Raw genomic sequence first — 27,583 nt, 5'->3', positions numbered from 1 at the left:
AACAAACAAACCCAAAATCTCAGTCGCTAAACAACAGAATTTCACACTCAAGCTATGCCCACCTAGGGTTAGCTGGGGCTCTGTTTCCTCCTGACTTGCCCAGGCTGGCAGGGAAACCACCGTCTCCAGCTTGGCCACATGGTGCAGGAAAGGAGAGCTGGAGGGTGACACACCAGTCATCACATGATCGAGCCCAGAAGTGACACAGCACCCTTTCCACAACTCACTGGCCAGAAGCAGTCACACAGCCCCACAAACACAGGGAGGGCAGCAACGCAAGCCAATCACATGCCTAGAAAACAGAAAGCTTTGAATATTCAGTAAATAGCACTAATGTTTGCAAAGGGAATCAGGTCAAAGTGCAACTAAGACCGTGGATGGTGAAGCCAGCGTGCTTGACTTTGAATCCTAATGCAGTCACTCATAGCCAGACAGACATCACCACAACACACTGGAAAAGTTAACTTCATCTCTTTGTGCCTCAGTTTCCACCTCCATAATATGGGGAGAGTAACAGTATTTACCTCACAGTTTTGTTAGGTGAGTATTTCTGTCTGTAAGGAACTTAGAACAGTACCTGGCAAGTGCTTCTTGTAAGTATTGCATAACTTGTATTACTTTGGAAAAAGAGTTTTAAAGGCAGTATTTCTTATTTTTGTATTAATGGATGGGCACTCTGTGACATATTCGCTCAGAAGCCAACACATGCAGAGTAGGTACAAACTAAAGGGCAGCCTTGGTCAACAGAGAACCTGGCCTTAAGCCAGCTGCCAGGTCCCTTGGCTTCTAGCTTGCTTTCTTATCTTTAAAAGAGGGGGGTTGTATAAGGTGATTTCCAAGTTTCCCAGCACTAAGAGCTTGGAATTCTTTGGTTCAAGGGTCAATGACTTGACCTGAGGAGGTACTTTTCATTGTTTCCTCTTTATTCTTTGCCCATAAAGGATGATCCTCCCCTTCAAACCAAGAGGGCACTAATACGTTCCCTACCTGGTCCAGAAAGGTCAACCTCCCCTGGATTCTCTTCTCTGGGAGGGCCTACCTGCACCCCTCTGATCTGGAAAAGTACCCACTTGCTGTCAGCCCGAAGCTACCAGGAAAGAGGCAGGTCCCTGGGCGCACTTCAAAGAAGTGCCTCACCTCCCAGGGAGAGTGGAGAGCGCAGTAAACAGTCACCAGGGGGTGGCTGGCCTCTGCTCAGAGGGTGGTGAGCCTGCCTCCTCCCACTGCTGTGCGAGGACTTCAAATCCCTCAACAAACAGCTCCCGCGCCACTCAGGAGCGCCCCCCTGCGCCCTCCCACCGCGTTCCGGGTGGGGACGCCGCCCGCGTGTTGGAGGGGCAGCAGCTGTCAGTCTCATGCTTGAAGGGAGGCAAACACTCCCGAAGACCTTTCTGTTGTTTAGTCTAACCCTATTCTGGTGTCAGGAACAGGAATACACATTTAAAAATTACGAAGATGTGTTGAGAGGGAAAGAAGTTCTCAAGAGGAACAAGCTTTAAAAAAAATAGGCAACTATCCATCATATTTCAACCTCAGCCGAACACATTGTTGTGTCAGTAAAAACATGCATGTACCTAGGAAAATAAATCTCTCAGTGCTGCTGTTTTTCAGACGTTAATGACCACATCTAATGATTTCAGTCTGGGTGACTGAGGCCCTTCCTTTTTAGGAGCTAGTGAAGCCGCCTCACCTATGTAATCAATCATCTTGAACTCTTTCTGCCCCTCAGTACGTGCCTCTGAGCATGCTTGCATTCTGCTTTAGGCTCCATATGAATTTCTCCCTGTGCACCTGTATTTTCATCTCCCTGGCTGGAATGCCATGCCCAAGGGTATAGGCACCAGCCAAGTCCCACCTTCAGGGTAAAGCCTTCCCTGAATTCCCCAGCCCTTCTCATCATTTCTGGGTCACTTACTGTCGACCGCGCCCATCTGACATGGTTTTGTGCCATCCTTTAGGGCTCAAGCCAACAGCCATGTGAGGGAGCCCTGCTAGAAGTAGACTCTCCAGCCCCAGTGAAGTTGCAGAAGAGTACAGCCCTGGCCAGTGCCTTGACCGCAGCCTCACAAGGGACTCCAAGCCAGAACCTCCCAGTAAAACCACTCCCAAATTCCTGACTCACTGTAGCTGTGTAAGATAATATATGCTTATTATTTTACATAAGCTGCTAAGTTCAGGGTATTTTGTTACATAGCAGTAACTAACTGACTATAGGTGGTAAAGCAGCTATAACTACAGGTCATAAAACAATTTTAATAAAATGTTGATGGTAGAATTAGGTGGTGGGTGTGCACTGTAAAATTCTTTCAACTTTGCTGTATAAAGGAAAATTTTCACTGTCAAATATCTGGGAGAAAACAACATAAAACCGGCAGCTAGAGCAGTCCATGACAGCTGTAGTGATGTTTCCTAAGCAACAGAAGAGAATGATTTTAAAGGGTTACCAAGGAATATAGCCTATTTTAAAAGCAGGTACCTTTAAATACATATTTAAAAATATAAAGTATATACTATACGTTAAATAACATTCTAAAGTATTTGTGTATCAAGTAATATTAGATATATATGTGATATTTTACTCATTTCTTACCTCAGCCTCCAATTTCCAAAAAGACATTAATCTGCCAATTTGTTTCTCAGCCAGGGTAGTTTCTGGGAACCCCATGATTGATAAGAAAATTACTGTTGTATCAAAAGTTACCCATTTCTTCAGATGAGCCACCAATATCCATTTGTCCTACTCTGTGCCCCTCTCTGTGTTTGTTCTGTTTGATGTCGTTCCCAAACTCATCAGGCTAGCTACATTCCCTGCTGCTTTATCAAGTGGTCAATGAAATTTGATTAACTTTTACAAAACATGCCTAACACAAAGGTGCAAGAGCTAGATACTTCTGTGCTCCAGAGAAGTCGGACTTATCAGGCTAGCTACATTTCCTGCTGCTTTATCAAGTAGTTAATGAAATTTGATTAACTTTTACAAAACATGCCTAACACAAAGGTGCAAGAACTAGATACTTCTGTGCTCCAGAGAAGTCAGACTGGCCAGACCAGTGTCAATGCCGGTTTTTGTTTTCCTTCATGTTTATCTGGACCTGACATGCACTCCTGCATGTTTTTATAGTGAAAATACTCTGCTAAAATTGCTGCTCATACCAAGGGTTGATAATGTACTTTAAAATAAATAGTGCAACCAGCATAGTCTTTTTGTGTAATGACATGAACCATAAAAACATTTTGTGGTAAGCAGAAATCCAGGCTCATCATTTCTCTAATATAAATAAACTGACATCTGCCTGTCAGCGATGGGGGCTCACTTTGTTTATTTTACAGACATCAGAAGGAGTCATCGCAGTGTAATTGGTTGTAAGCGCTTCTCTATAAAAAAGTTACACAGTATTGTACTAAAGATAAGCTCGGAAAATGCTGACAGTTGGATTCAGCTTTTAACACAGAGCTGTGCACAGTATCTTCCCAGTATTTGCCAACACCAACACACCTGGAAGCAGAGGCCCCCACACTACACCAGGGACAGTAACCTTCACAGGGACTGGGGTTCGCTTGTTTATGCTCACCTCATCCTCCCCCTACTTGGAGGACAAGAAAGCTAAAAACTACATTTTACCCACCCCACATCTTGCAGCTAGAAATGTGGATGTGATCTAACTAGAGGCACCTGTGCAAAATTAGGAAGCCAGAAGCAAAGCAGAGCCTTCTTTGTTCAGCTTGTAGCTGGCAGGCAAGGTGTGGAAATGGGAGGCCCTCCTGCAGGCATGATCCGGGGCTATTCTGGGCACCAAGAAGCATCGTGGCGTCAGCGTCCTGTCCATTCAGGCTTCCCGATCCCCGGAACCCAGGGCAGGGTGTGAGTTCTTGAACCCACAGCCCTGTCAGTGTCCTCTGAGTTGGGAGGTCCTGGTAGGCCAGTTTGTCACTGTCCTGGGAGTCAGTCACCAGGGGGCCGGGCCTAGAGCCCCTAGGGCTACAGACCTTCCAGGGAGTCTGTGAGCCCTCAATCCTTGTCTGTTTTGCTTAAACTACCTAGCGTGCTTTCTGGTTCCTGCACTCAACCCCGTTCACCACTGAAATCCTGTCTCTTTCCGAAATATTAGAAAATGCAAATGCAGTTATTCCTCCCATGTTTACTTTCTAACTGCTCCACCTCTAACACTCCAGGGCGGGTGGCAAGCGCTGAAACTGCACAAGCCCCGGACACAAACAGAAATGCAGAGTAGGGAAGTGGAGAACCAGCCCAGTGCTGGGGTGAGGGCCAGGCCAGCTCTGTCTGCAGAGAACGGACAGAAGGAGGAGAGGACGCACAGGAAAGCCAAAACCACACGGGCTAAAGTTAAATGCATGTGATGGGTCAATCAGCCACAAAACCTGCTCGTGGACACACTGACTTACGGAACCCGGGCTCACTGTTTTGGAGTCAAAGCTTACTGCAGAGGGTGAGGCAGCAGCTATTTTTCCTGTGTGCGATTTAACTGAGCACTTCCAGGCTGTGATTTCACAGTGATTTAGATTTTTAGGTAAAGGGACAGGCAGAAAGCACTCTTTTGGCTCAAAGCCAGCCATTCTGAGTTCCAGTCCCAAGGCTGCGGCTGCCGACTGGGTAGGCAAATCCCTGACCTGTTTCCTGTGTCTGCGAGTCTTGGCTGTCCTACAAGATGACAAACCCCTCCATACAATAGTAGCAGTTGCCTTTTACTGAGGACCTACTACATGTCAACACTCAATGCACATCTCATTTGCATAAACCACTCCGTCAGGGGGTGTTACTGAATGGGTCCCCCCATTCTACACTCCCATCTCAGCCCAAGCATGCCATCCTGTCTCATCCGGGTGCTGCACAGCCCTTTTGCCTGGTCCTTCTGTCCGGCCTTGCCCTTCCCCCCACTGACTAGTCCTCATCCATCACACTGCCAAGGTGGTCCTGTTAAACCTTAAGTCCGGTCATATCCCTCCTTCTATTCAAACCTCCCTTCCTTGCCCCTGAACATGGCTTCTCATGTTACCCAGAATAGAAGCTCAGGTCTGAACAATGATCTGCTCCCCCTTGCCTGTCTGATCACACCTCCTGTTAGCCCCCTGCCTCACTCTACTCCAGCCACAATGGACTCCTTGCTACTTTTCCAACACACAAGGTACACTGCTGCCCCAGGGCCTTTGCACCACTGTCCCTCAACACAGACTGTTCTTCTACACCCAGAGATCTAAATGGCCCTTTCCCTTAGCCCCTACAGGTGTTTGCACAAATGTTACCTTATCAGTGATGCCTTCTCTACCTTATTTAAAATTGTAGTCTTAGCACTTATCACTATCTGTATGTTTATTTTGTTTACTGTGTTTTGCCCTCTTCCAGCTTCATGACGGTAGGAATTATTTTGTTCAAGGCTGTATCAGCACACAGTAGGCACTTAATAAAAATTTGTTGAATTTAATGAACAGATGAAGAACCTAAGGGATAGGTAGCTCGCCTGCATGTGCACAGGCAGTAAGGAGCAGAGCAGAGGCCAAACTCAGGTTCCTCTGACTCAGAAGCCCACACTCTGTCCAGGGCACCCAAAGCCCTCCTTCTACATCTCAGAGCTGTTAGAGATGTGGCAGGCGTAAAATCTGAACTGATGTGAGCCTAACAGTTTTCTGTCCTCCTCTCTACCCAGGAGAGGTGCTCACCTGAGATACACACCCTGGGCCTAATCAACGCTGCTTCCTGGCTGGGCTGGGAAGCGGTGGGACCCCACTTTCTGAGGACGTTCCTTGTCCTCCTTCCAATCCTTCCTTGACAGTCCCGGCAGCCAAAAGGCACTAGAGCCACCCACTGATCTAATGCAAAAAGCTGGGAACAGCCTGATGAGCTCTACAGTTTAAGCCCAATCACTAACCTTGGGGACACGGCTTCTGCAGATTACCTCGTATTCAGGCAGAAAGAACTGTCTGGGCCCCAGGCAAGCACTGCAGCCTGCAGAATGGACAGGAGTGTGGAAGGGCCCCTGCAGCACCAGGAGGAGGCTGGGGAGGGGTTTCCATGCAGGGATATACAGAAATAGGGGCAGCAGCAGCAAAGGATGGCTGAAATCTTGCCAGAACCACACTGTCTGCAATTCGCCCTTCGCTGGAAGGAGCGCGCCTTTGAGTAGGCAGACCGTTACACAGAGACTGGCAGTGTTTTTTGTTACACCCTACAGTTAAGATCTGTCTTCTTAAATTAAGTGAATCAATATAAATAACAGACTTAGAATAGTACCTGCCACAGTGTAAGTCCTACATTTCTGCAGCTATTATCATAATGGAATTTTATCAACTGTTATTTTCTCAGCAGCCAAAAAGCTCAAAAAGGGTCCAGGTAAGGAATGCAAGAATCAAATCTGCATATGCGTTAAAAGCTGACCTTAAAAAATATTTATGTATCCGCCCAGACTGCTCTAAAAAATAAGTAAGACTACGCTGTAAGCTTGGTAGGGGTCTGGACTTATTTCTGTTGATAACTCTACTGAGATGTGGAAATGGTTATTCTGCCTGAGATCATTAGTTTAGGCTACTTTTATTATGGTTATTTTAATTATGGCAATGCTATATTATTTAAAATAACTACATGTATATGAAACAACAACAAAAACGTTTTAAAAAGTCAATGGGCAGTGTGAATTTCAGAGCTCATTACTGTCATAATGATTACCACTGTTGCTATGAAGAGATGTAGTGGATCTCAGGAGAAGACTGACAATTATCTAGTAATCAGTGAGAGAAACGAAATGAAAAGAAATTTTAGGGCACCTGTGACTTAATGGCAACAAGAATGCAGGGGCTGGGTGACTGCGCTAATTTTGTACAATGGCTGCCAACTAGATCTTTCAGCTGGAAACCAATGAAGGTGAGCAACTGGGAAACCAGTGTGTTAAAAGGAGAGAGAAACTGTGGTGGTGATGGGAGGTGGGGTGGGGTGGGGTGGGGAGGGGAGAATGGGCCATAATGTTTTCTGCACCACTCAATTCAAAGTCATTGCTTCATTTGTTTTTAAAGATAATTTTCTCGTATTAAAGACCCCGCACTATGATGTGTTTTCAATGAGAAAGGAATGGGGAAAAATGGAAGAATCTTAGTCACAGCACTAAATATGCAAAAAGCACAAATGCCCATTCACTCCAGTGTAAGAAACATTACTTTTGAGCATCTCCGAATGGCTATCACCCAAAAAGCCCCTCCCCACGTCACTGAAATAAGTGCTTTTTCTTCAGCACAAAGACAGCAGGATAGACAGCTGACGGGCATTCTGTTGTTTTGTTTCCTTCCAGAGAGCTGCCTTGAGGGTTAGTGACAGGGTGCAAATGCCATGCAGTAAATAAAGTGTGCTGTGGATAAGCTGAGCATTCCTGGGGCTGGGAGTCATGTCAGGCTCTTAAGGAATGTTACTAAAGAATGTTTAAGCAAACTTCAGGAGTTCCAAGCAACCCGGTATTGACGGTGTGGTGTGGTTGCCAAAAAGGCATTTCCCTTTTGAATGCAAATATAGATCAAGCCCCATTGACTGGAGCTTCAGCTGTGGAGGGGGAGACCCAGGAACACCGGAGACTCTTTGCTGAATTTGTTTTTTATAAGCATGTGCTCCTTAAAGGGCAAAATCCTGGCAATACTTAGCAACAAGCCTGATGCTTCCATAAGAAAAACGATTAGACAAGTCCGAGTCTTGATTTTGCAGGTAGGTTGTATGTACAATGTAAAGAGAAATGTACATTAATAAGAAGCATTCTGGTGATCTGCAGAGCAATTATTTTGCGAGGAAAGCTATTCCTAAAAAATGGCCTCAACTGCAAGCCCCATCTTGATGCACATTGCCAGCAACGTGTCTTTCAGAGACAGTAAAAGCTGTGCTTTTCTGTGCTGGGAAAAATATGACTAAGCGGGATACAGTCCTCTTCTGCCTTTGCTAAGTGCATCCCTATTATGTTTATTACTTATTTAACCCGTTGCCTTGGCCCGCAATGAATTCAGTTGGACCTAATAAATCAAAATGCAACAAGAATCAACAGAAACTTAAAACTATGACTCACAGTCCTGCTACATGACCTTGTCTCTTATTAATGCCCAAAGCCACTAAAAGCAGCACTGGTCTAATGAGAATAGTAATTAACTTTCGCATAGCCATTTTCCATTTCCAAAGTGCTTTCACATCCCGCATCTCCTTTCATCTCCACTCGGGAGCTGGCTGGTATGCTCCTGCCCCTACAGAGGGTGAGAACTCTCTGAATTTCAGTGACTTACTGAAGAAGATACCTGGTGATAGAGCCAGAATATTTTCAATTCCAGTTACTACTCATTGCTAATGTATTTTCACTGTTATTTAAAAAACTATCCTATGATATGGTTAATAGACTGCCTGGTGAAAATAATGCAGCTTGATGCATTTTTCTAACCATGGTATATCTCATTTCCAGTTTTCAGTGCCAGAAACTACAGGGTAGCATTTCTATCTTGGATACTGCATGGCAAGCAGACTATGGCCTCCTACCTTTGACTCCCACATTTTCTACAATGGATACATTTTTTTAAATTTATTTATTTATTTATTTTGGTATCATTAATATACACTTACATGTACAACACTGTGGTTACTAGATTCCCCCCATTATCAAGCCCCCCCCACATACCCCATTACAGTCACTGTCCATCAGCATAGTAAGATGCTATAGAATCACTATTTGTCTTCTCTGTGCTGTACTGCCTTCCCCATGCCCCCCCTACATTATGTGTGCTAATCGAAATGCCCCTATTTCCCCCTTATCCCTCCCTTCCCACCCATCCTCCCCAGTCCCTTTCCCTTTGTGAACTGTTAGTCCATTCTTGGGTTCTGTGAATCTGCCGCTGTTTTGCTCATTCAGTTTTTTCTTTGTTCTTATACTCCACAAATGAGGGAAATCGTTTGGAACTTGTCTTTCTCCGCCTGGCTTATTTCACTGAGCATAATACCCTCTGGCTCCACCCATGTTGTTGCAAATGGTAGGATTGGTTTTCTTCTTATGGCTGAATAATATTCCACTGTGCATATGTACCACCTCTTCTTTATCCATTCACCTACTGATGGACACTTAGGTTGCTTCCATTTCTTGGCTATTGTACATACACAGTGCTGTGATAAACATAGGGGTGCATCTGTCTTTTTTACAATGGATAAATTTTATAGTATGTAAATTGTACCTCAGTAAATAAGGTGGGAAGAAGAAAAAGAGGGTGGCACCTGTCTCCCGGGAGGCAGGGCCAGGAGGTCTAGAGCTCGGCCCCTGGGCTGCTCCTCAAGAAGCTGTCTAAGCCACAGGAGCCTCGCCTCTGGAAGCATCCAGGCCATCAACTGGAGCGAGACTGAGCCACTAGAGGCAGAAAAGGTGACAGGCAACCCCTCGCACCACCACACCCACCATGGCCCCAAGCCAGGCCTCATGAAACTGGGAGGTGATGAAATCTGGGAAGACAGTGAAGGAGCTCCAAGCCCAGGTGCCTCAGAGACTTTTCAGAGTGTGACTCTTAGATGCTTTAGGGGTTTCGATGGGCACGTCATGCTTCCCCCCACCTTCATTTTTGTCTACTTGTGTGCACATTCCACAAATAAGCTGGCTTATGTTTTATATTCAGTAATTCTGAAAACAGTGACAGCTGGTCTGCAAAACCATGCAGGAGTTTATTTCTACTTGCCTCCTTTAACTCAAATAAAAATCCATCTAATCTGCAGCCCACTGGGCTCCCAAATCAAAAGAAACACTGACCAAATAGTATTCTCATCTTGGTCACAATTTCTGATTAGCCAATTTGGAAGTACTGCTTTTACTTCTTTGCATAACAGGTTTCAACACCAGACTTCACACCGTCTCTATAATGCATCTCTCCTCTTAAAAACAAAATGGCTTTGAGCATAAAAGCAAAATATATACAAGGTAAAAAAAAAAAGCCTAGAAGGACAACCTGAAATCTATTATTTGCACACACTGATGTTTGAATTAAATACTGTAGTTTTATACTACAGATTTAGTAGACATACAAGACTTACATACATCATTGTATCTTAGACCAGCACAGGTAGTGCCTTGAACATAACAGGATGGTTATATCTTAGTTAAATTAATATTAAGCTCTCTTATCTTCCCTTTTACCTAAGTACCCACATTTTCTAAGGATATTTAGCTCCTCAGCTATAGAAAAGAAGAAGATAAATACAAATGTGTATACCAAACTCCTAACAAATTAAGTAATATAATGACCTGGACTGGCTTCATAATAATCCAATGGGTAGGACAGCAAAGAGGGGCAGCAGCAGATGTGGAAAGAAGGCTGACCATGAATCTATAGTTACTGAGTCAGGAATGACGTACATGTGGGTGACTTACATTAGTTTCTCTAATTTTGAAATTTGCCACAGTAGGAATTTTTTTTTTAATAGCTCTGGAAATAATATTGACACACATTTCAGGGATGAACCTCAAACACAATGTTGAGTAGAGTAGCCAAACACACAAACACAAAAACATACATTATATGACTCTACCTATATGAAAGGTTTAGAAAAGACAAATCTTCAGAAGGAGAAAGCAGACCAGCGGTTGCCTGGACCTGGGGTGGGTCTGACTGCCAAGCGCATGAGTAAACTTTGGGAGTAAACTTTAAGAACATTAGAAAATGTTCTACACTGGATTGTGGTGATGGCTGCAAAACTGTACACATTCACTAAAAAAAAAAAAAAATCACTGAACTGCACACCGACATGTAAATTATACCTCATAAAGCTAATTTTAAAAGAGAGACAGAGAGAGAGGGAGAGAAATGCACCCACTGTTATTTTTCTTAATACTACACTTGGAAGACTAGACATGCAGGAGTGTTAAAAAAAATAATTTTGACAAAAGGACATTTTCGAAGGATTTCAGTGGTTTTGAACTAACATCATAGAGAAAAGCAGTATCTAGTCACATACACCATTTGTTACAATACTCCTTCAGATCTGAACGTGAGAAATAGATGAAGAAAGAAGACCAACAGGCCTGTGCCTGGTCTGGCTGAAGCAGTGAGTCACAGAATGCACGGCAGTCAGGAACTCACCCGGCAAGGAGGAGGTGATCGAATCCCTTTGTTGACAAAGTCACAGAGAAGACAGAGATAAACTATGTCAAATAAATAAACAAATAAATGCAGTTTCAAGTTCCTAATTTAATTTTGAATATCCTAAATCCTCTGCTTGTGTCAGCGATTTCTTGTTTGTTTCTTAAAACTTCCAGGAGAGAATCTAATCCATTCAAAATCACCTCCGATTAAACTGACCTGGTATGGAAAATTAATTTGAAACTTCAAATATAGTCAATAATATTGTAATAACTTTGTATTGGTGACAGATGGTAACTAGACTTATCATGGGGATTTGGTAATGTATAAAACTAGGTAATCACTATGAAGTGCACCGGAAAGTAATAGGATATTGCATGTCAATTATACGTCAATTAAAAAAAAGAAACTTCATTTTCTTTGGTAAAAGGAAGCCTCTTTGACAAGTTAGAATTTACACCGTAACAGAATAAAGGAAGCTGCAAAGTCATCCAGAGCAGGGGCATTATGTTTGGGGTAGCAACTTTGCTGCAAAAGTAGGAAGTAAAACAAATTTGGTTTGTCATCAATATTGTTTATCAAACAATAACTGCAAGAGTTTATGCTTAGATGTGACAAAGACTCTTAAGTTTCCCAAACTCTGAAACTTAGTAAAAGTTGTTCATTGTCACTTGGAAAACAGCAGGATTTAAATTTTAAATGTCCCCAGGGCACATCCCTGCAAGGGGAAGGGGGGAAGAGAGATTTCCCAGGCCTGGTCTGGATGGCACCGCACTTCGTATCTCTCCCTACATCTCCCAGTCTGCACACTGACTTCAGTTAGTGTCCTGCAGGCTTGCTATAAAGAGGATTCTGGCTGGTGATTTACTTGGCCCTCTGACAGCCCTTAATCACTCCAGCTGAACCGCACATTCTATGTACCCCGGATGACCCGACACCCCTTCCTAACACATAATTCTGTTACTCATTCAAATATTGTCTTCCCAACTGAAACTCCTTAATACATACAAAAGAAAAAAAACTTGCAAATAATCCCTCTCTTCAGTGTTCCTGAGACCTGGAGAAGTACAATTCCACAGTTTTCACTTTCAACAGGCTTAGTAAGATGTCCTAAAGACCTAAGGTCAGGGTAGGGTTGAGGCAGGTGGGCGTTGGGGAGGGTGATAAAGGGGAACAGAAATTCTCAATCACAATGTAAGTTTGTCACTGGGATAGTTGTACAGCATGAAAAATGTAGTCAATGCTGCTTTAACATCTTTCTATATTGACAGATAGGAACAGCACTAATGAGGTGAGGATTTAATAAAATTGTAACTGTTGAACACTGTATTGTATCCTTGAAACCAGTTTAAGATTGCATTATTAATAATACTTCAATAAAGGAATTTTTTTTTTTTTAATTTTAAGAAGACCCAAGGCAGCCACCAGTTAGCTCCAGGATTCTTTGCTGGGGAACCCACAAGTCTGGAGGTGGCAGCCCTGGATTCCAATCCTGACTCCACAATTACCAGATGTGAGAACCTGTGCAAGTCAGAAACTTTTAAGCCTCAATTTCCTCACTTAAAAAAAATGGAAATAATACCTGTAACTCACAGGTAGTTGTAAAAGTTAAATGAGATAAAGAAAAAATGTCCTAGACAGCATGCAGCAAAGGGCTGGTGTCCAACAAATGCGAGCTGAATGCAATATGAATAGACTACTCAATTCCTCTGAAGCTCTATGAGAGAGTTTCAGTCTGATAAGTCAAAAGCACTCTTCACTCCCCACTTGGTAGAAAATGAGCTTACAGAAGAGTACTGGGAGTACGGTGAAAGCAGGGCCTCCCATCCTCTGAGGCGCTGGCGGGAGCTACTCGCAGAGCTGTTGGGCAAGTCCACTTATTTACTACCTGTCAGAGTCCAGGGCAGGACGCAAGCCAGCATCTGCCAGCTCAGAGGGGAGTCCGGCAAGAGATCTGGACCTCGTTCAGCCCTGGTCCTCCCCAGAGGAATTAGGTCAGTTGGGCATTTGAAGGCAGACCGTCTTCCCCTGCTGTGGAGAGATGCCCCACATCCTCCTCCCTCAAACCCGAGCCTTGAATTTGGACCAGCTCTAACCCTGCCCCTAAGCCACGGGGTTTATGCCAAATCGGGTCCTCCGAATGGCCACAGGGCTTCTTACCAGTCACCAGTCTGGACCCCCAAATCAGCAATTTCCTCTCCCCACACAGAGATTTATCTAAAACTCTCTGATGTTGCAGTGAGTTTCCTAATGCCAACCCCCATGGGTGTGTGTTTTATTTTTCCTGTAGGTTGAATCCAAACAGTAACATTCAGGCAGAAGCAGGTACTGCTTCATAGTCCGGGCGGCTGGGGAGCAGGTGGCTTGTAAACTGACCGTCCTCACGAAGGCAGCATGTCCCCTCTGCTAGGGCAGGCTGTCTGTCTGGAGAGGCAGGACAGACTGATGGCAGGAGATGGGAGGATCCTGCATGGATCTGCTGTCCAATGAGGCAGCTGCCGCATGCAGCTCTAAAAGTTCCCTCACCAGCCTAAGCTCGGGTTGGCTTGGGGGGCCTTTCTGAGTCAGAGAAACCTTGCTTGGAGGATTATGACAAGAGTCTCCATGACCAAACTTTACTCCTCCTCTCTTTCATATCTGATCACGCTTACTGCCTCTTCAAATTCCTCATCCCCTCCCATCCTTTAGGTGATATCTGATCACCCTGGTCTGCCTTCAGCAAGAATCCTGTTAGCAAGAATTCCCCCTACCCTTGATGTGTCCTCTTAATAATTTGCCATCCACCCCTCCAACCTGCTCCTTGGCTATAAATGCCCACTTGTTCTTGCTGTATTCAGAGTTGAACCCAGTTTCTCTCCCCAGCTGCAACAGTCTTGACACCTATCCCAATAATCCTGAATAAAGTCATCCTTACCATTTTAACAAGTGTCAGAGCAATTTTTTCTTTAACAATGGTTAGTAGGTTGAACGGAGGCCCCCAAAAAGTTTTATTAACATCCAAATGCCTGGAACCCGTGAGTACTACCTTTATGCAAAAGAGTGGGTACTAACCTTACGGGGTCCTGAATGCACTCACGTGTACCCTTATAACAGAGCGTTTGGGGACAGAGACACACACAAGAGGAAACAGTGATGTGAAGACAGAGGCGAAGACTGGAAAGATGTGGCCTCAAGCCGAGAAATACCTGCAAACACCAGAAGCTGGAAGTCATGGGACAGAATCTCCCCTGGAGCCTCTTGAGGGAGGGAGCTCTGCCAGCACCTCCGTTTTGGACTTCTGGCTTCCAGAACCATGAAAGAATAAATTTCTGTTGTTTTACAGCACCCAGTTTGTGGTAAATTGTTACAACAGCCGTAAGAAACTAATATAGGGGTAGAAGTATATCTTGGCCCATTCAGGTCGCTACAACAAAATACTACAGGCTGGGTGGCTCACAAACAATAAAAATTTGTTTCTCACAGTTCTAGAAGCTCAGAGGTCCAGGATCCAGGTGCCGGCCAATGCGGTGTCTGGTAAGGATGTGCACTTCGTTTGATGCACAGCACCTTTTCACTATGTCCTCACACGGCAGGGAAAAGGGAGCTCTCTGGGACCACTTTTATGAAGGCACTAATCCCTTCCATGGGGGCTCCACCCTGGGGACCTAATCACCTCCCAAACCCCCCCACAGCCAAAGACCATCACTTCGGCCATTAAGTTTCAACATATGAATTCTGGGGGGGCACAAACATTCAGACTATAGCGAAGTGAAAAATGGGTTCTGCACCCAGCTGAAGTGTTAAGGAACAGTATGTTCAAACCAACCATCTGACATTTTTACAACAAACTTGAATTATTTATGTAATAAAAACTAGTAATTAAAAACCATAAAACCCAAGTGCAGTATATGAAATCTGGGGCATAGAGAAAGTAAAGATGTAAAAAGATTTTGTGCAGGTCAGAAAGATTGCTAAGGAGACACAAGACCTTTAGCTGCTACGCTCAGCCTGAGGAGGTAAAATTTAATTTGATCCCCAAGTGTACTCACTCCTAAATTCCATCTTATTCAAGAAAATTAAAAGGTATCAGATAGTCTGGCCTTCTAGGAGAAAGAGCAGGAGGTGCGGAGGCTCCGTTCTAGAATCTGAACTCCTGAGCCTCTGAAAGCAGCACAGACTGGTTTCCATTGAGAAACAGTTTTCTTCACCTGGTTTAAAGCTGTTCACTATATATACATACATATCACAGGAATGATTACACATTAACCAGTCATTTCAAAGAAACAAAATGCCATGAAAATACATGTTTTCAGGAAAATGAAGTGGGAAATACAAGTTGAAGACGCGGCAAGCCACTAGAGCGACCCTCAGGGGAGCGTGCACCGCTCTTTCCAGGGGACAGGGATCGGGAACGGTCTATGCTCTCCACAGGGCCACACAAGAGCTGAGCGGCCGGAGCAGCACACAAACCTCAACCGCTTTTTTCTGCCTGGTCACCAGGTGGTAAGAGCCATTACCTAAGAGGCAGTACAATGAACTATCAGATGATCCTTTAGAAACAAGGAATGATTCCAACCACCACAAAGGCACGGAGTCAGACACGAGCTCTCCAAGCCCACCTCCTGTGCTCCCTTGCACAGAATCCGTGCTCTGGCCAAATGGCTCACTCTCTGTCCACCAGGGCTTTGCTCCCTGTCCTGTCCTCTCTGCAGAAACGCCTCCCTTCTGTAGTTCCTGCCTGTGGAAATCCAGGCTGTATGTGTTTCCTAGAGCTGCAATAATAAATTACTGCATAGGTGGTGGTTTATCACAGTAGAGATTTATGCTCTCACAGCTGTGGAGGCCAGAACTCCGAACCCAAGGTGCTGGCAGGCCTGCGCTCCCTCTGGAAGCTGTTGGGGAGAATCCCTTCCTTGCCTCTGCCAGCTTCTGGTGGCTGTAGCATTTCTTGACTTGTGGCCGCATCCTTCTAAGCTCTGCCTCCCTGGTCACACGGTCTCCTCCTCTTCTGTCTGTGCCAAATCGCTCCTTGCCTCACTCTTAAAGGGTGCTTGGCTTGGATTTAGGGCTCATTCAGATAATCCAGGAACAGCACCTCATCTCAAAATCTTTACTCAATCACATCTGCAAAAACTCTTTTTCCAAAACAGGGAACATTCACAGCCTCCAGGGGTTAGGACCTGGGCATATATTGTGTGGGGGGGGGCAGCATTCAACCCTCTACACAGGCCAAGCTATCACCCCTCGCCAGAAGCCCTCCCTGGTCTCATTTTCTGAACCTTAGAGGACAGTTTCCTGTCCTCTCACAAACAATCTTTGCAGCTTGTCCTGGGCTGTGCTTGGTCCAGAAGAATCGGTCAGCCCACTGCTTTTTCAAAGTGGGGCCTCGTGGGGCAGGCCCCCCAAGGTAAGGAGGCAGTAATTACGTATCCTCATCACTGCAGCCGTCACAGTGTGTCGCAGTCATCTCTGTGCCTGTTTGCCCGCTATGGTCGGAGCATCTCGAGGGCACATCTCACCTTGGTACCCCCGCCCCTCACTACAGCACCTACAAACAACCAGCGTTTAACTGACAGCTGATATCTGTGAAATGAAATCATGAATATATCTGTATCACACGAACCGTGTTGTGTACATTACTACCTTTAGGATATATCCCATGTCTGTGGCAGACACGATGCTTGGTGGGGAAGACAAATATTTACAGGGCTCTCACCCAGTCTGCCAGTTTGTCAGTAACACCCATAAAGCTGATCTAACGACCCAGTAATGGGTTGGTAACCACAGCTTGAAAGACACCGACCTGGTCATCGCTCAGGCCTCCTTCAGCTCTAAATTCTATGATAACCAACTGGAAAAACAAGCTGGCAGACAATCTAATTGTGGTGATCTGGTAGCCAGAGAGCTAAGATTAAGAGAAAATGTCTATGTTTTTTGGAAGGCACTGAACAAAATATAATGTCAACTTTGGGCAGCATGCTTTAGGCATGTTGTCTAAAAGGAATTCATTTGTTAAACAAAAACGCAAACCACTGGACAACACGGGCCGCATAATCCCTGAGTAGCCAGCGGCCCTAAGAGTTCCTGTCGCCTTTGGTGGGCATCAGTTCCCTCATCTCCAAGCCCTAAAGTTCACCGCAAACCACCAGATCTTCATAAAATTCTCACAGAAATATTTCAAAAGCTCCATTATTCCAAAGTAAGCTTTCAAATTACTGTTAGACCCCAAACTTCCACAGGCCTGCTTCCTCTTATGTTCCCATTCGCAGAGAGGCCCCCCATGTCCCCCTCCTGCACCCCTACCCCTTGCTCTCAGAGGCTGTCCAAATCCCTATTCAAAGTTACCTGACACAGTCATAAGTATCCTTTTCTTAAGGATATTTTTATACTGATCTGGAATTCTACGAGAACAAAAAGCGTATATGATTTAAAAGAATGAACTTTGAATCGTAAAATTTTAGGCCCAAGGCAATGGGTAGACATTTTAAAGAAACTATTTTCTGGACCTCTTCAAACAGACCAACTGGGGAACCAGCTTTCTGCCTACTTGAAAGTGAGCCAGCCCCGGCTACCTATAGATCAATCCACGGGCAGCTGGCATCCTTAATAATGAACAACTTCCTTCTCTTCCGTGGAGAGGAGAGACAAAGACACGATTCAGGGGCACTCAAACTGAATTACTGTCTTTGTTTAAGCCTTCCCTCTCAGGCAGAGCCGTCAGCTGCAGCCTCCAGTCCAGGGAAGGATGAAAGTTCTCACAAGCGAAGTTGTTCAACACAAGAGGCTCTGCTGCCACTCACTGCCCAGCCCCCTGGCACTGAGACCCCTCCAGACCCTGCAGGGGACCCAGCAATGTGTTTCCACCCTGAAAGGGCAGCAAGCCCCCAGCAAAGCCCCCAGTCAGCTCTCACTCGACAACAAACCACCTCTGGAACACAACTTCCAAACTGCGGGTCATGAAAGTAAATTAGTGGGTCACAAGCAACATTTTAAAGAATGAAACAGAATAGAAAATGCAAAGTGTACTTCATGTACTGTTTCACTTGTACGTATGTTTATATTTGTATGTGCATATACTGGGTTATTATATAAAGTGGGTTTCTCACACAGTCACAGTCCAAAGTGTGAAAGCCACTGTTCTTGAGCAAAAATGAATCAAATGGTCAATCCAAAGAAATCATAAAAATATAACCTACATTTCTTTTTAGAATGCCAGTAACTATGAAAAGTGTCTTGGGCAGTGTCTGCAAACCAAGTCAGCTTTTTCCAAGCATAGTTCTGGGATTCTAAGATGTATTTTTAGGGATCTGAGAATTCTCCGTGAGAATTTTTGCATTTTGTGTTCTTTAGGGGAGTCTGAACTGAACTGCACATACTCGGAATCATTTGGACATCACCCTCATAATTGCATTAGGTTGTGTGGTTTAAATGTTCATGTTTGCATTTGGGTTCATAACCAAATGCAGGTTGAGTGGGTTGATGAGAACAGAACAGAGGTGGACTTCATCCAGCAACACTGCCCTGGACACACCCGAAGGCCAGTCGGGCATTGGTGTGCTGTTCAGAGGGGTGCCAATCACCAAAACAGAGAAGATGGGTGGGAGAACGGAGGCACCACCAAGGAACTGGTACCACAGACATAGTAAACAAGGGCCCAGGATCACAGCCTCGCTCCCAAGTCAAGCAGCAAAGAGTACAAGAAGGATTCCGCCTTTGTATACACCAGCTGGTGACAACTTCTTCATGGTGAATGTGAAAGTCCATATAATGAAGTAAGTAATTTTTACATACCACAGAACAAAGAGACTGACAATGTTTTCCAAATGGTACATTTCCTAAGGCGTTGCTGCAGATAACTTTTTTCCTTCCAGTCTGTCAAGGAGGTAAATTAGGCTCGGGGAAGAGGGTATAGGACTGCACAGCAGCTTTCACAGTCACATCCTCTCACACATGAACAGTTCTCGATCAGTGCAGAGCAGCGGGAGCACAGAAAGTACCAAATGGCAGGGGATCCACCTTGGTTTTTTTAATTTGACTGTGGAATGCTTTGTTGAATTTGTCGTTCGGCTAATTCATTTCCTTAACTATGCTTGCCCTCGACCAGTATATTAAATGAGCTCATATTCCCAATTACTGGAACGGGGGCAGTCTTAGAGCATGTGCAACGTTAGAAGGAAGAGAAGATGAATTTTTTAATTCAGCAGAGAAGAGTTGGTAGGAGGCAATACTGAGCCACGCTTCCTGGAAGGCAACTCAGCAGTATGTAACCAAAGCCCCAAACTGGTGTTTGCTCTTTGACCCAGAAATTCCAGTTTCACAAACTGATCTGAAAGTAGTAACTCTGGGTGTCAGAAAAGATTTAGTTGCAAGAGTGTCTAATACCAGGGGCTGGTTAGCAGGGATGATATAGTTGTAGAATGAGGCTATGCTGACAAGATGGTATCTCACAGGTGCTGAGTGCTGACTTCATGCAACTCCACGGTGAGCCCTCAACATGGATCACCTGATTCTCAAAGCACACCAGTGCAGTGGGTATGTCAGTCTCCCCATTTTATGTAAGAGTAAACTGAGGCACAATGAGTAAGTACTTTCCTGAGTTAATAAGAGGTAAAGCTGAGATCTGAACCCTGAGTCTAAGTCTAGACTCTGCCCTTTGGTCCTGTCCTCTCAGTGCATCACCAGCAATTGTGTAAAATTACATAGTATCTATGTTATAGAAATGTGTTCATGGGATAGTATGGCATAACAAAGCAGGTCATAAAACATCATATACTATAATGTCATTTTTCTAAATTTTAAGACTGGCAGGATATATATCAAAATGTAGTCATTAGTGGTTTTTTTCTTACTTATTTGAATTTTCTTTAATTAAATAAATTATTTTTAAAGTTGAAAACAATACAGCATTTTAAAAAAATATGTTCCAGGTAATCTTATGCTTTAGTTATTCAGAGGTGCATATATGTACGTCACAGCAAAGTTCTGGTGAGGATTAGTAACTCACCTCTCTACTGTTTTCTATAAAAAGACAACCCTGAGAGATGCTTTTATGTAGCCCTTTGATTTAATAGCACGTTACAGTCAAATAAAAGGTAATTTAATCACATCAAAATGTCTAAGAATTCAGACTCCTCAGGAATCCTTGTTCGAGCCCAAATCCCATTCGGCCTCATCAAGGCCTCTGATCTGGCCTGTGAGAACAGGGAGCAGTTTTGCAGGGTGGCTCCTGCCCCAACAACAACGCCTTTGCGACAGACCGGATGGCCCAGCAGGCTGAGCAGCACAATGACACAGCTGCCCTTCCTCTACGTTGGAAAAGGTGAAGCCTGGCCAGGCCAGCAGCCACAATAAACCCACTTCTTCCCTTCGAGGGAAGGAGGACATGAAGGGACACCCACAGCCAACCAAAACACCCAGGTCAGCTGTGTGCCTGCTGTTGACCAGTATAAGTACTTTTTTCTGTACTCAGAGCAGGTAATTCCCCAGCAATGAAGCTCTGAATCCGAGTTGCCGTGGCAGGAGTGTCCTGACGCAGCACCCCCAGGTCTGACTTCACTCCCAGCCACAGTGTTTAAGGCTGAATGTGAGACACAGACACTAAGTATAAAGGTTCAGCATCATTTTAGATGCTTTCAATGTTCTTATGACCTCGAGAGAAACAGAGCTGGAAGAACCTTGGTGATCCTCTGGTCCAGCGGTTTCCAGTCGGGTGCCACTGGCATTTGGAGTGAGCCAATTCTTCACTGAGCTAGCTAGGATAAAATCTTGATTTAAAAAAATCTTAAAGTAAAAGGTTTTATTTGGTATTTCAAGAGGGTATAGGCATTTCAAGATTTCTGGGGTCCACAGCCATTAGTGCCCCTGTACACTGTGACAATTTAACATGTTCCTTCTCAACATTTCTAAGTGCTCTAGAGGGACCATGTCACCCTTAGTCTGGAACCACTGATCTAGTCCTTCACTGAAGTCCAGTTAGTCACTTATCCCAAGTCACCTGGGTAGCTTACTCAGATCACGTGTCTCATGACACTTAGTTTTGTGTTCTTTTCACTGTATCAAATTTCCCTGATTATGCTCAACAAAAGCATGAGATACTGAAAAATTAAAAATAAATTTCACACTTAATGATAGAATGTATGGCTTTTGGATGAAAGATGGATGGCATGAGCTTTTCTTTCACTCTCACTATGGGTATTCTGGTATGAAAGCATAATTCTATTACTGTATTTATCTTTTAAAAGCAAAAAAAAAAAACTAAACCAGCAACTACCAATTAATATTCAAAGTTTTAGGATGCTGTGTACTGAAGTCAATAGTGTGAAAAAGGTATCTATAAGAGAGAGAGAGGACAGAGAGAGAGATCTGGAAATATTTTCATTTCATTAAGGAAATAATTTCCTAAAAGCACCATCTCTGCAAATAATCAGGAAGTGAGTCCCGTGTGGGATATTTATTTTACCAAATAAAATCTTTTACTTTAAGATTTTTTTAAATCAAGATTTTACTCTCACTCAACCTAGTATTCGTTCTGAATCTGACATCTACACATATGTATCAAATAATTCTTGTGAGTGCTTCTTCTTAAAAAACTTGTAAAGCAGCTCCCAAAGATGACACACACCTTCCACCATTTGATAAGAGTGCCACAGATTTAACAATTGCCACATTAAATTTAGGTTACCAATACTACATAAACTCTCCCACTGAAGTTTCAGAGGGAAAAACAAAAACAAAATTTCAGCATATCCACTCTTCAGTAGTGGTTTGTTTACATGATACTTCCAAAGGTGTATAATTTTTCTTCATGTCTGTAACTTGTAAAGTACACAGTGACTTAATATACCATCAGTACAAAGAAAAGGAGGGAAAAGGGAAGGGAAGGATGGTTAGGAGAGGGGAAAAAGGGGGAGAGAAAGAGGAGGGAGGGACAGGCAGGATTCCAGAAAAAACAATGACAAAAATAAAATTATCCTATAGAAATGTTAGGTAAAATTCAAATCTTGTACATGCACATATATGTAGACAATGGGATTTTGCTTCTTTGCTTACATCAAATTAAATTAATAATCACTTAGTAGCTACTTTTCATTTCAAAACCTTTATAGGATCCACGTCTCCACCCAGGAAAAAGTTCATTCCAGAAAGACCCCTCCCACTGCATGTGGCTGGAGGCCTTTCCAGTCCAGTCACGGCCCAAAACAGAACAGGCTTACACTTCGCTGGTAAGAGGACTTACCTCTGCAGCCAGGACACCCGGGGAGCCTCCCAAAGGCAAAGCTTGCAGCCCTCCGGGGTGGGGTTGGGGCTTTGTGTGGTTGGCAGGATGGCAGGAGGGTCTGCTGGGGATCAGTGTTGGCCCCTCGACCATTTACATGTCAATCGTCAAACCGAAGCTCCTCCAGCGGTGGCCACACCCTGGTCCTCTCCTTCTCCCTTCTCCACAGAGCCTGAAACCGCTGGCTGCCAGCAGGCACTTGGTAAACTCCTCAGGAGGTATTTGTCACCCTCCTCAAGCCCTGAGCGTAGGTAAATACATCAACCGGCAGGCAAGCTTTGGAGATAATCCGAGGACACCATGCTGGGAAACATGAATGCTTTCCATAAGACCGACAGAATCAGAATTCCAAAAGCCCTCTGGGTTGAAAAAGGAAAAAAAGACTTCAGAAAAATAGGTGTTCCGTCTTTCACTTAAGCTCAAAAAGCAACTGCTCTGAGAATTTAGTTTGTTTACGAGTCAAGGCAAGACAATGGTGGGATGTAGGGGCCCCAAACAGACAAAGGAACAAACTAAATTTTAGGATTCACTATCAGAAAGACAGTATTATGAACAAGAAAGGGATGGAGGAAGATCAATGGTCTGCATACTCTTCTATAAGAGAAGAGTGGGTAACCAAGGGAGCAAAAATTCTAGGAATCCTGTCCCATGAGAAAGAAACAGTTCAGGCAGGAGCAGGGTGGGGACTGGCCATCCTCAATACATGAAGGGTACAAAGAGTAGATTTATTCTGGGGGCAACAGACAGCAGAACAAAGGGTTGGCGGTTGGAGGGTGATAGCGTCTGCATAAACGGAGAATTCTCTAACAATGAAACACTCTGTCGCCAGTGAGTCGGTGGGCAGGAGCTTCCAGCAGGGCCCTGGTGGGGGTCGCCCTGCAGGTGGGGGCTGCTTGCAGAGGCTCCTTTTGGTCCTGCCTGGAGGCCAGCTGGGCCCCCTGTCTCCCTAGATCTGATGCAAGACCACCACCTGGAGCACAGCTTCTCAGGACTTTCAGCGCTGCAAGCAAGATGACTATGAAGTAAAAATACGGATTTAAAAGGTGATTATCTGTCTACTGTGGAAAGACTGATTTATACTGGGATGAGGGCACTGTTACGGTGCCTTAGAGCAGTCCAAGCACTAGTAGTTTCTGAACCTACAAAATGGAGATCCATGACCCATTGATTGTGGTTGGAAAATGGCGAGCTTGGCTCCCTGATCCCATTCCCTTAAATTCTTTTTCCTTTCTCCCTCCATTTCTCAAAAAGCTGCTGATACAATTTGGGTCACTACAGCACTTATATTCACAAAGCCTGAGTGGACCCCTGGCTGTTTCCACCTGATGAAAGGCAATGTTAAAAATCTTTCCTCCCTTGGGAAGCTTATTTTTCTGCAGATGTTTTGCAAGAATCAGGAGAATTGTTTTGACCCACACTGCCCCTGGCTCTGTTCTGGGTACAAAGCCATCTGGGACATGACTTAATCAAGCATCCTCCCGTAGCATAGGACGCCACCACCACCACTACGACATCTAAGGACGTTATTATAAAGCAGCTATAAACATGCCTGTTTTTCTAGGCAGCAGAATAAATGTATGTGTATACAAACTTTTGGTGATTACTGACAAATTACCCTCCAAATAGATTTTACCAACATCATAGGGAAGCACCCATTTCCCTACCCATCCACCAACATAAATGTATCAGTCTTTTTATGGCTTTTTTAATCTTTGAGAACTTGATATGGAAAATGATCTCATTTTTTGGTCTACTTTGTATTTCATTTATTGCAGTGAGTTTAAGCATCGTTTTATTTTTTAAATGCTAGGAAGAAAATCTAGAGAAACATTTCTTAAACTGCAGACCACGGTTGCTTATCTTAGCAGGACTATAGGAGACTCACACCTTCCACATTGGGCATGTCTATTAATATTTTAAGTATACACAACTTTCCTTTTTTTTCTGATTTCAAAAGTAAAGATTTTACATGTAATTAGTGAGTGGGGCATTTTTTAAAATTACATTATTCTTTCACATCAATTCATCAATTACACAAGGCAGGCTAGAATACCTTACCAATGCATACATTGCTGGTTAGGAACCAGCACAGACATTGTACAGACTTACCAAGAGCAGAATACATAACTTATTAAGGTGTAGTCCTTGCCCCTGGATGCTTGCTCTCTGACTGAGTCAATAAAATATACTCACACTCACTTTTTAAATGAAGGAAACAATATAATGCTTGCTAGCAAATTCTTCTCTCACTGAGACAAGACACGACGCCATCACTGCCGACCTGGCTGTGTCAGGCACCCATACTCCCAGCGTGTCCCCATGATTGTGGCTCTTTTTGTAACTCTATTACAGCAGACATTCTGACTATGCAAGTGGGATTTGGAGTCTACAGAGTGGAGAGTACAGGAGCCATTCTGAAAGAAGCTTGGGGTAGAAGAGGAACAGCCCGCTTGGAAGGCTGACCTTTTGGGGTAATTACATTTCAGACAGATAATGACCTCAGAAGAGTATAAACAGAGGCCAGTGCATACATTTGCTGGTTAGAAACCAGCACAGACACTGTGTGGCGCGTCTATGATGGTACAAAGCTCTCTAAGCATGTTTTTTTGAATGGGGTTCTGTCAACCCAAAAGACACAGACTACACTTTGCTTCCTAACAGGCGCTGTCTTCAAAACAGGGAAATAGTAAATTATTTTAACACACCCCAAAGGATATAAAAGATTAAATCACATTGATTTGTTAATAAATTTTACTTGATTATTAATGGGAATCTATAAATATTAATGGGAATAAACATCAGCATTTCTGAAAAATAATCTGACCTTTTTAATATTGTAATTCTAGTTCTACTCCATCATTAAGGAAATAATTCTAATTATGGGAAAAGTTTTATGCAAAAAGATGTACACTACAGCATTATTTTAACAAGTCATTGGAAACAGAGCATCAGGGAGATTTCTATGCAATATAAGATGACTCAATAACCCAAGAAACCTCCATCTGGTAGAATACTACACTGCCCTAAAAATGATGCTTAAGATAAACATTCTTGTCTCAGTTATGCATTACTAGAAATCGGTCCTTACGAAATAAAGCAAAAACACAGGAAATTGAAAACACCCTAATGTTCAACAACAGAATAGTTATGCAGGCTCCTACTGGTTCTTCAAAATGCAGCTCAAGTGGTATTTCTGGTAAGTCTGTCCTCACTCCTGCCCCAGCTCTGGGCTCCCATGAAGCTCTGTGCATTGCCTATCATAGTGTGACGGCAGGGTTCCAAACATGTGCACCCACCTACACACCTTAAAGACAGGGAACTTGACTTCAATGACAGTATTCCCAATATCAGGCACAGCGCCTGGCTGTGCAGAGTTAATATTCTTCCAAATGCCTCTATTATGTAAGATCATATAACCAATGTATTATTTTTAAAAGGGTCCCTGATCACCCTCAAATTAAGAACCACTGATAGTATACTATCTCAAATATTTCTTCTAAGAAAAAATAAGTAAAGGTAATAAAGGAAGATAATGATTGTCTGCATCTGGATGATGGGATTATGGATGTTTGCAATAATCTCCCAATTTTCTGTAACAATTTCAAATTACTTTTACAGTCAGGAAAAAAAAAACCTTTTATTTTTTTTTAAAAAGGAAGGAAAAATAGTATTTTAAAAGAGCTTAGAGACATGGAAAAATGAATATGCTTTATACAAATAGCATAGTTACAAACTGTAAAGCACAGAAATGAAATATTAGGAAAAAGACAAGAAAGGAGGCTCAGAGCTCATTAACAGAGGTTAATGAGTTGTGTGTATCTTCCTATTTTATTGTTTTCCAGATTTTTTTATAATCAATTGTATTCCTCTTATAACCAACCAGCACAAACCAATAAATCTTATTAGTTAATAACATGCAGTTTAAGTATTTGCTTGTATATTAAATATTCAATATTAAGGACTGAATTAGCAAATTATGCTACAGTAACAAAATATAGTATTATGCAGCTTTTAAATGACCATTATGAAAGATATTTAGAAACAGAAAACACCTTATGAGACAGTTCTGTGAAAAAAGCAAAATATGAAAGTACTAATTATAACTGGGAAAGCACATATGTATGTAGATGATAATTTGCAAAACTGAAAATCTTTTAAAAGCATGATTATGCATTATCTTAAAAATTCTTTAATACAATTATATTTTCATTTTTAAAGTATTTATGAAAATGTCCTTTTCTAAGAATATTTGTAAATTATGGGCTCCCTTTACATTGACTGAAACAGCTTATAACCATTCCAAGAATCAATTTCTTGACTAGAAAACTGCTGGCAAAACTTCAGGCTTGTCTGGCTCCCCACAAACGACCCTATAGTAACTCATGATGAGGTGGCTGGTTTGACTTTCACTGGCAGTAGAAGTGCACAAGGGTACAAGCTTTCCAGAGGACAATTCGGTGGTGCCCGTCAGACCTATAAAGGTTCAGTCCCTTTGAGCGTTTCCCCATCTGGGAATCTGTCCTACAGAAGTAACGCTACACACATACAAATGGGAAGGTAACAAGAATGAACAGCTAGTCTACCTAGGGTGGTCTTTCCTAGCAGGGGTGCCAGAGGGACAGTTTCATTTAGAAAAGCTGTGGAAGGACCTAGAATAACTAACTACTAAATGAAAAAACCATGCAGCTTTGGTTTGCTGCCCAGTTTATCTGTTTCCTTTGATGTCTTTACTTCTGGCAACTGACCAGAAACAAGGGTGCTGATTCAACTTTAAATATCCAATCACAGGCTTCCCAGCACAGAAGCTGACATACAGACTCAACTGAAATAAGCCTATTTTTGAGGATTTTCTTTTTAGCTCCCAGCTCACAAACAGAATTTAGAGTCTAGCAACTCTTAAGTTGAAAATAGTCATGGACCGAGACATAGGAAATGTCCAGATCTTTGGTCTGGGCTCCTGGGGTTTTAATTTCCTAAGTAAGTTGTGTTTTCGTGCATCTATTGATGTTTACATAGAGAGTCTTGGGATTTCTGACAATTATAAATCAGACAAATTTCTCACTTTACACTGACTCACTTTACAGTTGACTCAAAGTACAAAAATTCTGATCAGGTCAGGGAATAGAGGTTAAACTAGGTCTCCTCAGTACAGGCTGTGAAGGATTCAGACTAAAAGCACAAATAATTTCCAGCCAAAATGAAATCAGCATTTGGTTTGCTTCTGACTGTACTCAGTGTAACAAT

The 27,583-nt window shown here is 43.3% G+C and overlaps 1 protein-coding gene across 7 annotated transcripts in view; it reads right to left on the bottom strand.

Annotated features, from left to right (window-relative positions):
- The window catches only part of ANKRD6 (ankyrin repeat domain 6), a 170,708-nt gene that overhangs the window by 105,755 nt on the left and 37,370 nt on the right, over nucleotides 1-27,583 (bottom strand). The window contains exon 1 of one of the 7 annotated variants that reach the window (XM_036882490.2): nucleotides 22,301-22,706. The exons of 3 other annotated variants lie outside the window; for them this stretch is intronic. The gene's annotated coding sequence lies outside the window, so the exon portion shown is untranslated. Of the gene's footprint in view, nucleotides 1-62; nucleotides 152-987; nucleotides 1,035-1,137; nucleotides 1,234-22,300; nucleotides 22,707-27,583 lie in introns of those variants that run through there. 3 more of the 7 variants (XM_036882504.2, XM_036882514.2, XM_036882496.2) reach the window with 3 other exon arrangements.

Source organism: Manis pentadactyla, chromosome 12 (genome assembly GCF_030020395.1).
Source record: "Manis pentadactyla isolate mManPen7 chromosome 12, mManPen7.hap1, whole genome shotgun sequence".
NCBI lineage: Eukaryota > Metazoa > Chordata > Mammalia > Pholidota > Manidae > Manis > Manis pentadactyla.
The sequence above is the reverse complement of the archived record's forward strand: the minus strand, read 5'-3'. Positions and strand labels throughout refer to the sequence as shown.